This window comes from Poecilia formosa, unplaced genomic scaffold, assembly GCF_000485575.1.
Source record: "Poecilia formosa unplaced genomic scaffold, Poecilia_formosa-5.1.2 Scaffold19, whole genome shotgun sequence".
Lineage (NCBI taxonomy): Eukaryota > Metazoa > Chordata > Actinopteri > Cyprinodontiformes > Poeciliidae > Poecilia > Poecilia formosa.
This window is the reverse complement of record NW_006799958.1, coordinates 1,576,929-1,588,501: the sequence shown is the minus strand read 5'-3', so window position 1 is coordinate 1,588,501 and position 11,573 is coordinate 1,576,929.

Sequence of the window (11,573 nt, the reverse complement as noted above, 5' to 3'; positions counted from 1 at the left end):
TTTACATGCATTACCAGTCCTGGTTTTTTCCCAGAGTCGCACAGAGGAAGCACCTGTTAGTCTTTCGCAATCTTTTCGCCTCTTTCATCTGACTGTAGCTTCTTACCCTCAAGCCCCCTCCCCACCCAGCCAGCTACCCCCCCAACTCGTCAGAGTCGGCCAACAAGCAGGTGTTCTCTGTCAAACAACCGACTTGCCCTCAGCTGAGAAAGGAAACCCAACGAGAAGGAGCCGACCGGGAGGCCAAACTGGGCCGCCGAAGAGGAAGTGGGGAGAACTTAGTAGTCTTACGTTAGAAGGGGTGGGGGAGGCCCCTCAAGCGGCGGTGACGCTGAACCCTGCCCGGTCCAGGTGTCTCGATACCATCACTTCATATTTACCGCGTGCAGACATCCAGTTGTTCCCGGGGCCTCGACTCAAAACAAATTGCTTGAGTGGAGGGTTTGTAAAAGAGATGTCTGTTCTGTCGGCGGAGGGGGTTAAAGTTAATTTGATCGGGCGTGTGCACTCTGGGCAAGGAGCAGAGAACATCTGCATTCAGTGGCATGGGCCCATTTGTTGCAATTTTGGGTCTCATTTCCATTTGCAAGAGAGATAACTGCTCACATATGGAAGCAATAGATAGAAGGGGTCAATGCAATTTCTTTTTCGCTGAGCGGACGAGGCAGGAAGAAATACGCCATTGCGCTGTGATCCGAGTTGGCATGAGAAGAATCAGATCTTCAGAGTTCTTTTACCAACCAGTAACTGTCCCACAGCCACTCCAAAGCCACTCCAATCACTCCGGTTATTAGCCGAGGAGATGTGGTGACGTGATGTTGCAAGGCCTCATCGCTGTTTAGGTTCTAAAATGGCATCCTTTCTCTCTCTTTTTTTTTCCATGTAAATGACAGGAATTTTTCTGCTTAAAGTATAATCCATGTGATAAAGTAAGGGATTTGACAGTTTTTTTTTTCTGTCTTATTTATTGCCAACTCAACAGAACTGTATTTTTTTTTTTATTAACATACAGGGAATACAAAGAAAACTGAACAGGAGTAAACTTATAAAAATAAAAGTTTTGAAACGACATAAAAGTAACAAATATTTAGCATATTTATGACATTACTAATTCAAAGAAACACATTGATTCCAACATGAAAAAGCCTGTCAGTCGAAGATGCATTTAAAATACTTGTTTCCATTTTATGACAGCATAACTAGATGCGTAGATGAAGTGATGTCTGTTGTTTTCATATCTAAACATTTATATTTAATTGTTGCATAACCCACATGGTCATCTGTGATTACATGGAAATTTGGTACAATTTGATTCCAGAAACCAAACTGAGCTGATTATTCATGTTTATGGCTGCGATCTGATCATGTTACTGTTATTACATCCAACAATTGTTGTTCAATAGTCCATTGAAGCTACATGACTTTATTTATGCTTTCAAATATAATATGTTATAATGTATTTAAATGCTTAGATATTTTAGGATATAAAAAAATGCATATTTTACTAGTTGTCACCTGAATTAAAATGAGTCATTAAAAAATGCATTCACAAGGTGAACTTAACACAAACTTCAATGAAGAATGATAGTTGTGGATTCACTTAAATTTTATGAAAACAAGTCAGAACTCATCAAATGGAATGTTGTGTTTCTGTTTATGGATTTTTTTTTTTTAAATAATGTATCTAAAGAAACCAAGGAGAATAGAAATTTTTTTATTTCTAAGTAAGTAAAAGAATGCTGTCAAGAAAATTATATATCTTCCTTTTTTTACTTCTGCCTGTTTTGTGTTTAAAGTATCTATGTGATTGGCTGATAGATGATTAGTTGCTTTTGTTTTAGTAAAATGTCTTCCTTCTCCATTTCTTTCAAAATGTTTGTTCATATCAACATGTGACATACTCATTTTAAGCTGCAAATGGATTAAATAATCTTTTGATAGCATTATATATATATATAATGCTATTTGTATCTTAACCTCACAATCTCTCAACAGGCTTCTGTAGATTTTGCTGTTACCAGAGAAAAAACATCTCAGCTGATGGAAAACTATTTACAGAAATGCCAACACGATCATGTCAGACTATAACTTCACAACTTGTCACACAGTAATAAAAACAAGGGCAAATTCACTCTCTGTATTCTTTATATGTTTGAATCAAGTCAGTCTAAACTCAATATAACAAATCCATGCAGCGCTGAAAACGCCTTAATAAGGCAAGTTAAACCCTGAGCTTGCAACTGGCATGAAGTCACAAGAGAGCAATTATGCATTAGCTTGAAAGTTAGCAAAGGGCTAGAGGAATTTCTTTTTTTTCCCCCTCTCTCCCCTATAAGGCCGGGACTTTGGAGACTGATCTAATTGAGTGTCTCTTTTTGTGCGTTTTCATTTATGATTAAAAAGCGTTAGCAGAAAATCTGGAGGAAATATCCAAAGACGAGGAGTGTTTGATGCGAATCATTGTCGCGCCTCTCTTCCTGATTAATTAGGTCCGAACGTTTAATGTCTCTGCTTCTGCGCAAAGACAAAACCCCCTGAAACTCTTTAAATGTTCTTTTGAAATTAAATTGCTTTCTGAAAACTGCGTAATGAGTATTTCTAGCCGTAAATTATCTGCTTCATGCTTCAGACTAAGTCGTTTAATTGCAATAATGATATTTCTTTTGCAACTTTCCTAATCAGAGATCCACTGATGGATGTGTTAGATCTTTTTTTTTTTTTTTTGTTTTTTTTTTTCAATTGTGCAGTTTCGGTAACCCTCCACATGACTCACTCTGGTGTGTCCTTACCTGTGGCCCCACAAGTCCTCATTTCCTGTTGGGAGTTGTAGAAATTGGATAAAGGGGCCCCTTGAGGGCCAGATTAGGGCGTAGAGCCAGTCTGGACACATGTTCAGCCAACACAACCGTTAGAAGGAATCTCTTTGTAGTAAAATCAGGTAACTTCCTTTTACTCCCTGAAGTGGCAAATCTACTGTCGCATCAAAAGACATTTTCTTTTGGCCGTTTTCATTTTTCGACTAAATTAGTTGATGATGTTTTGTTTTGGGTGTAAGGACTGTAAATCTGACGGTGAGACGGGTCCCTGAAGCTGAGAAAGGCGGCTATTCATGGTATAAAGGAAAAAAATAAAAACAGGGTCTCATTAAGGGCATCCATATGTGTTTAACAGATACCAAAGCCTCTCCTTCTTCCAATACTAACATCATTAATGGCTGGTTGTAAGGGATTCAGACTGGCTGCAGTCATGAATCATGATCCACATCAGTCTTTAATCACAACGAACGCATGGCAGAGGCTTTTTTTTAAATTTATTTTAATAGAAATTACAGATTGGAAAGTCAAACATTTTCAGCTTAGCCAGGCCGTTTGAAGATTTCTAAAAATGGAGTCCAGGAGATGAAGCTGTCCTTGATTTAGTAATCGATTGTTAATTCGTCGATATTTTAACAAACACATTCATGTTTCACTAATTGAGAAAAACAAAAAAATACATTGGCTTAATTCAAATGTTTTTTTTTATTTATTTTAATTTAATTCTAATAATTTTAACACTTCAACATGCTGCCATGACGAGCAGCACAATTCTGGAACGGTGCCACTCATGGTGGCAACATGTCATTGCTTAAATTTACTGATATTCCTTATAAATTGTGACCATTATCATTTGATGGACGCTCATCTCTCGTCTCTTATCAGAAACAAACTTTTGTACATAGAGTGCTTAGTGTTAATTTGATCATACAACAACAAAGATTTTAAGACCTCTTCAGAACCTCCCTTTTGCGTGCCAAACCACATTTCAACGCAACAACAGAAGACCGATTATGAATGTGCGAGTCTTGGATGTGAAGCACCACATGAGCTGTGCAACCGCGACCAAAACGAAGCAGGGAAAGAGACGGAAAGAGAACGAGTCGAGAGTAATCAGTTATCGCCTGCCGTGATTTATGACCCGTTTGCACATTAAGCACGTTACGTGTACGATGACAACACCCCAGTTTATTGCAAAAAAATACCTGCCTGCTTACAATAAAGAAGTGTTCCATTTTTTTCCCCCTCCGCCGGTCCGCTGCAGGGAAGGAAATGCAATTACAGAACAATAATAACATCTAGATGTAAAAAAGGAGGACAAAATCCGTTTTGGTGAAGAGGGGATGAGGTGGTTAATGGGGAGCCCAGCCTGATTCTCCTGTCAAGGAGATTCAGTGTCCAATCGACCGCGGAGCTGTCTGAATCATCTCACGGCTTAACGTCTGCATTGTTTTGATTTCTGTTTTGTCACTAAAGTTATTTTACAGAACATTGGTCAAGGATAGAAGAGATTTAACAGCTTGTTAAGTCAAAGCACAACCTCACTAGATCACACAGCTTCTTTAAGAATGTCAATTTGAAACACGTGTGCTTTCATGGGTTTTATTCTTTTGGATATTGGTGTGTTTTTAGTTATTTCAGCAATTGCAACATTGTTAGAGGGGGGAGGGGCCTTCATTCTCCATTCAAAACCATTGTGGCCAACTGCATTCAGGTCTTTTAACGTGACAAGAAAGGTCGGCGAGCATCCTCATGATGGTTGATTGAGTGATCTTTAATTGGTAGCTAAGGCTCGGCATCAGTCTGAAATGTAATTTTCTATATTTCCTTGCAAATAAAAAGTTTGGCAAGCATTTTCGATTCATCCCACCTGGTTCAATGTTTTGTCAAGCCACGGGGGTTTTGGGGACATTTCTCTGCTTTGCACATTTACGTTTTCCAAACTTTGAACAGAGGAGTCTTAGTCGCTCTCTTTTCTCGTAGGGCTCTACCGTTCTTTAGCGTTAGGGGCTGTTGCACAATCCTCTCTTAGATGGTCGACTGAACTGTGCTCAGCAAGATGTACAAAACACATGTACAATAAGTCAGTGCAATACCAAACCAGGGTCACATGCACTTAATCAGGCACAGAGGGTAATGCAAGGACCACACAGTCAATAAAAAGGAAGTAGGAAATTTATTACAATAAAATATATATATAATATATATATATTTTTTAAAGTCTTGCCACTAAAAACCCTCAGCTGAAAAGTTCAGCGCAGGAAGAAAACATTTAGAAGAAACCTCCAGATCTCTTGAGTGCCTCCTTCCTGGCTTCCCTCCTTCTGCGTAAAAAAAAAACGTCGACCAAGAACTCATGGACTGGCACCGAGGAAACGGTTTGGCAGGCTGCAGGTACTTACTGCAGAGTGCTACACTCTGCTGCTGCTGCTGCTGCATAATCAGCAGGACGAAGTAGGATGGGAAAGAATTTTCAAATTAAAAGCATACAAATAAACCCAGATAAAACAACAAAACGTGCTGCAGCTACAAACTTTCACACTGGGACAGTAACAAGTGCTTGAAAATGTGGGGAATCTTTCAAAAAACGTTGTTCCTTCCAGTGTTTCTAATTCAGCTAAACTAATTATGACCATGTCAGGATTGGAGGGTGGAAACGGGGAGCTGGAGAACCACTGCACAACAGCTGATTGGCTGATCGCTGCTGGGGAGGCGATGAGTGGGAACCAGGTGAGTCGAATCGACTGAATGCACTGGAGCTGTGAGGGAACATGGACTGAAAGGCTGGAGGGGGAAAAAAATGACAACTGGACACAGACATAAACAGGAAACAAAAGCTTAGGACTAACATTAAAGCAAGAGCCTAACCAATCCACAAATAACAAGAAGAACCAAAAATCTCAAAACAAATGAATGAAACGTCTGCTGGTAGCCTGAAAACAGATTTTTACAATTATACTTTTTAAACAAACGCAGCCCTTCTGAACACTGATACAACGTCTATCTTTACCCCTTTTTTCTAAAAAACCTATGACTAAGTTAAAAGCACAAATGAACCTCTCCCTCATTGGCTTTTAGGATGCTTAAATACATTTTAGTAATTTTTAAATATTTCATAACTGATGTTGACGTTCTCCACGACTTTATCCCTGACCTGTCTGGTCGGTTTCTTAGTTTTCGTGGTGCTAGCCATTTGATGCTGCTCTATAAAACCTACGGAGGCCTTCACAGAACAAATGTCTTGATGCTGTGATTAATTTACACACAAACAGATGACACTTTCTAATCAAGTTACTTCTGAATGCGACTGTACGCATTTAGTTGTATTTAGAAATCGTAGCGTAAGGAGGGGCTAAATACAAATGCACGCCACACTTTTAAGATTTTTGTTAAATGACTTTAAAACCTTGTGTCCTTTTCCTTCCATTTGACAATAAACCCCTAAATTGTTTCGTACAAATAACTCAGAAGCTTACGATGGTCAAAGTTAAATGGATGTGAACCGCGGTATCAGAAGAAGATCCCAAATGACACTAAACTAAAGCATGACTAAGTCTAAATGGAGATTGATGTGTACAAAGAATCGCATAACTTAAAAATCAAGCAGTGTGGTGGTGTGATCAAATTAAATATTACTACGCTCACTATTTGCTGAAAACAAATCTCACACTGTTAAAACGTGGAGCAAAACACAGAGGCCAAAACACCAGATCTATATGAATGTAACGAAGTCAGTCAATATGTTTGACAGCCCAGCAGGAGAATAAGTATAGCCACTTGGAAACAAATAAAAAGAGTTGTTGCTATATGTATGTCCACCGTCCACCTGCTTCAGTTTTTTTTTTTTTTTCTGGCTGTGCACAGTCATTTTATTTTGCCCTCAGGCCACGAGGCTCTCAAATCCAGAGAACACTGTCGCTCATGTGACCGAGTGACTACAGCGCAGCGGGACCATAGGGATGGACTGGAAAAGAAAATAATCTCTATCATGTGAAAGCAGTGCATAAAACTCTCTCATGGTGAGCGTGGGTGATTGTGCGACTTAAAACGTAATGTAAACGACTCCTCGGTAGTTAAATTGTGGAAACGCTCCGGTTGATTTTGTCTCAAAGTGGCAGCGGAGTCACAAGCAATAAGCGAACGTCGATCAGACCTCTTGAGGCTGGATTTATTTTAATTCACTAATCCTGTAATGGTGGAGCCGCGGACCCCCTGGCTCTGGAGTTTCCTAGCAGCGACCAGACCCTCGCAGTGGCTGTTCTGATCTCGCTGAGCCACTAACCCGTATTTGACTCCTTAAGCTCCGTCAGGCTGAAGGTTAGGGGTGACGAGTGTGGGGTGCAGGGGGATCGGAGAGGCGTCGCAAGGCCGGTTGCTGGTCTGCAGTTTGGCAGAGCCGGAGTCATCGCCGTGCAAGCAATTGGGGGGGGGGTTAGGTAGTGGCATTCTGGGGACCGAACAGACGAGACATTCACTCAAAGGGAACATCGCCTGAACTAATGGGGAAATTATTTATGAACTATTTGCAGTGCACCTGAAAATACCTCCAGTGAAATTATGTTTGGCAACCTGAACTGCTTTGAAGTCAATGGAGTGGCAATAAAAATTAGGCCTTCATTAGAGAGCTGGGCCTTTCAAACTGAGCTGGCCCAGTCTCGGCGGGTCAGGGGCATTTAGGCAGCGCTCCACTTCCTCTGACTGTGGCAGCCAGCAACACATGGAAGCAATTTACCTGATTCTCTGCTGCTTTGTATCATTTTCCCCCCTTTAATTTCTCTCTCTCTCTCTCTCTAGCACTGCTGGGCTTTTTTTTTTCTTGTTGCATTTAGGAAATTAACACTAACCGACAAATTACTTTGTAAATAGAAAAGGTAGAACTTTAAAAATGTTGAAACCGAGGGTAGCCCAAGGGCCAGTGTTCTCCGAGCGACAAAGAAATCCTTGATAGCTGCTGAGAAATATCATCTGACCTTATTTTGTCAAGTGTACATAATTTTTCAATTGGAATAAATGTAAGGCATAAATCTCCCTCTTGTGCCATACTTGTGCTGCATGTCCACTTGGGAAATAGCGCACTTAGGAAAGAGGGAAAAAAAAAAAACAGGACCACTTGAAGGGATTTGAGGGTCATTTGCAAAGTGCTTTTTGGTTTGGTCAAGCATCTCATTCTCAAAAAAACAAAAAAAAAAAAAACAAAAGACAAAACAAAGGCAGCCGACTGAAGTAAAACCGCGTAATCTTTAGAAAACCAGACAGACCAAAGTCCAGAGGACTGTAATCTTCAGAGATGTGAGCTAATTACTTAATCACTTACATTTGTAAATCTTATTATTGTAAAAAGAAATTGCCGCAGTGATTTAATTACTGATATTTATCTCCTAATAGCGCTGATTAGAAGGTGATGCTAATCTGTCATTCTGAAAGGGGCCGATATTACGGGCATCAATCTAGAAAAACAATAAACACTTAATATGAAAGAGATGTTTTGTGCACCAAGGGGGAACAGATGGCCCGCTTTCGTCTGGAATGTGCACAATTTGGGCCTGCTTAGCCGCACTCTTAATGATTTTAACCACAAACTGTTGACTTATTAAATTGTGTTGTTTTGCCCCATTAACCTGTTGTCTGACACAGAAGACATAAGTTTGGAAAGATGATGAAAAAGATATTTTTGCCTTATTTTAAAGAGAACATATAGTATCTTTCACTTATACACACACACACACACACACATATACAAATAAAGCATTTTATTTGCCTTGTACCTGGACTATCAATATTATGAGATAATATATAATATTTTTATATACCTACACTTGCATCCAAAAGGAAAAATAAATTTCTACTTTTTCTCAGCATTTGTTTTTATAAAAGCGGAAAAAAAGTGATATGGAAAATTAAGGCTTTCAAATACATTTTAAAAGTGAAAACACATGTTTATTGTGAGCCACTAATCTTAAATCTGAGTCTAATATCAATCAGCAAATTTCTTCTCCCCTATGCTTAATAAATCAAAGCTAAATAACTTGTAAACAGATTATAAACACAGATCATAAATACTGCTTATTGAGCCACTTGTTTCCCAGTTAGGAAACAAATGGCTGAAACTAAAATACATTTAAGCACCAAAAAGTTATCAAGAACCTGTGCGACTCTCAGAAGCAAAACATTATTATATAGGGTAATTTTGGATTTTATTCTCACTTTACCTAAAATTGAAGGAGGAAATAAAATGGGAGGCTGAAGTTTTGGTACCACCTAGATAATCTTACCAGAAAAGCCAGGAATAAAACTGGAAAGAGTGCATTGCTGTTTATCCTCTCTGAACCAACTTGCCTTTTTTTTTTCTTTTTTTTTTCTTGTTCAACATTTGGCTTTCCTGCTCCAATGGCGGCATGGCTACCAATAATTTGATTTAGCAATGTTCAAAGACACCTCACTTATGATTCAGAGCCCGGTGATGCGTTTAGAAAAATACACAACTTTTGGTGTATAACGCAAACAAACTAAGAGATTTGAAAGCATTAAAAGTAAAATCAGATCCCTCACACCTTTTCACTTCTCTCATTCCTTGATGCTGAGGATGTATCGAGAAGCGACAGTATCACCTCATTGCAAAACATGTTGCTGCAAACATAGAACGCTGGCTACAAAAGTGGTAGTACATGTTCAGAGACACCGTAAGCACGCTTGTCTCACAGTTTGAAATACTGCTACTTGACAAAAATCTTCTTAATCAAGATTAAATGACACACCCTCTAATTAATTAGACTAAACCTTCTCAATGTTTTGTCACGCCAGTAAAGCAAACCTTCAGTGCAGCCGCAGTCGGCTAATCAGAAGCGGATTATGGTGTACGCGTTTATGATGCCAGGGGAAGAAGTATTGAATTCCCAAACATGGGATTTATTAATGACATCTGAGAATTAAGGAGCTTTCGCAGCTGCCAGGTATCAACAGTGACTTTAATCACTATAATGCACAAGAATGCAATAATGCCAACAGTGTGGAAGGTCAGCAAAACATTATTTTGAGAAGCCAGCTTCAGACCCCTTCAACAGAGAAATTAAGGCTTAATTTTTTACTAAGTCACTGAAACAAGCAGCTCACTGAGGCGGATAGGAGAGCAAAGAGTCGTTCCGGCTCTCAGGGTAAAACCTAAAGTATGTTTGTCAATACAGCGCGCTAAAAATACCTCAATAAATTCATTGCTTGAAAAGCCTTTCCTTAACATTCTTTTTTTTTTTTTCCTCACTGCCCTAATTCTTGCATATTTTCTGCACCTTTTTCTGAACGCTTTGAAAATGTTCAAACTCTGGGGTTGTGTGAAATGATTCTCTCCAGTGCTTGTTTCAACGCCGCAAAAAAAAAGAAAAAAAAATGTGTCCATAAATTATGCATCAGGAATATGTATAAGTATTGACTTTAATAAGCGCAATTTCCAACACCGGCGTTTGTACCTGCGGAAGAATCACTAGGGTGCTTCCAAACACGAGACACGCTTGTTCTCTCGCTAATGCGCTCCTCCGTTGACTTTCAGCAGGGAAAAGTGAAACAAAAAGAGCATAATTAAAATAATAAAAGCATCTTCTCGTTTTTTTTTTCTTTTCTTTTTTTGTCTCCACATTTGGATGTGGGTGTGTTGGAGAAAAATCGCAAGAACTGTCTAAGCGTGTTACTGTGAACATTTTTAGATTGCAACCCCTAACAAAGTCAGCACTGCTTTTACCTTTACCTTATGGCTAATTTATTTTTATTTTTTTTATCTTGCCTTATAGTAATGCTCCATTGAATGTTGCTTGATGATTCATTTGCACACTGGGGATGTCTTGGTTCTGCTATTCACAAAAAAAAGAGAGAAAAAAAAAAAGATGAATTCCTAAGCAGGGTTAATTTCCTTTATTCTCTCTCGCTCCCAGTCATCCACCTCTTAGCCTGTCAGTTCCCGGCCCTAAATGAGGCTTACTGCACGGTGCACGTCATTTGTCAATATTTTCCAGTTTTCGACCAGTTGGCCTCTGGTGCCTCGAGTCTATGAATGCTAACATGTCTTACCTTGCCCTAGGCGAGAAAGAAGAGTATACTTGGTGTTTGGCCATTCTGCTCCCCTAGTCTCTCTGGAAAGCTCTGACAAACATATTCATAAACCAGCACAAACACGCGGACACACACACACACACACACACTGACAGTCAAGCCGAGGTCTCACTGGCACCAGTTGTCAAAACAGAATAACTGCTTGTCCTTTCTGCGTTGTGTGCTGGCCATGCTGTGCCCTTCTTGGTGAGAAGCAGGCTAAAATGCCTGTTGACACAAGAAGACAGCAAACTCACTGCTCTGACTCGGACTCTGTCCCTCATGCCATTATACCACACAATCAACATTCCACATGCCAGAGAGCAGAAGCGAACGGAGGGGGCCGATAAGCAGTCTGAACTGTGAAAACCACCAAGAACATGTCATCAAACAAAAACTCTTAGGTACATATGCCGAAAGACGGGTGCTAAATAGAGGAGTAGGGCGTTGTTAAGATGACATCGGGGACAACCTCTCAACAGCTGCACGGGAATGCCGCCTGTTTCGGAGGATGGCAAATGGAGGGCAACACAAGGGAACACTGATAGGCCAACAGCAACAAGGAGATGGGAGTCATCACCAGTCTAAGCATGTGCTGATTGAGCTCGGCTCTTTTTAACCAGCAGGCCTTCGGAGACCCGCTAGTTGGCAGAGGGAGGTCACAGGAGTACCAGAGGAGAAACG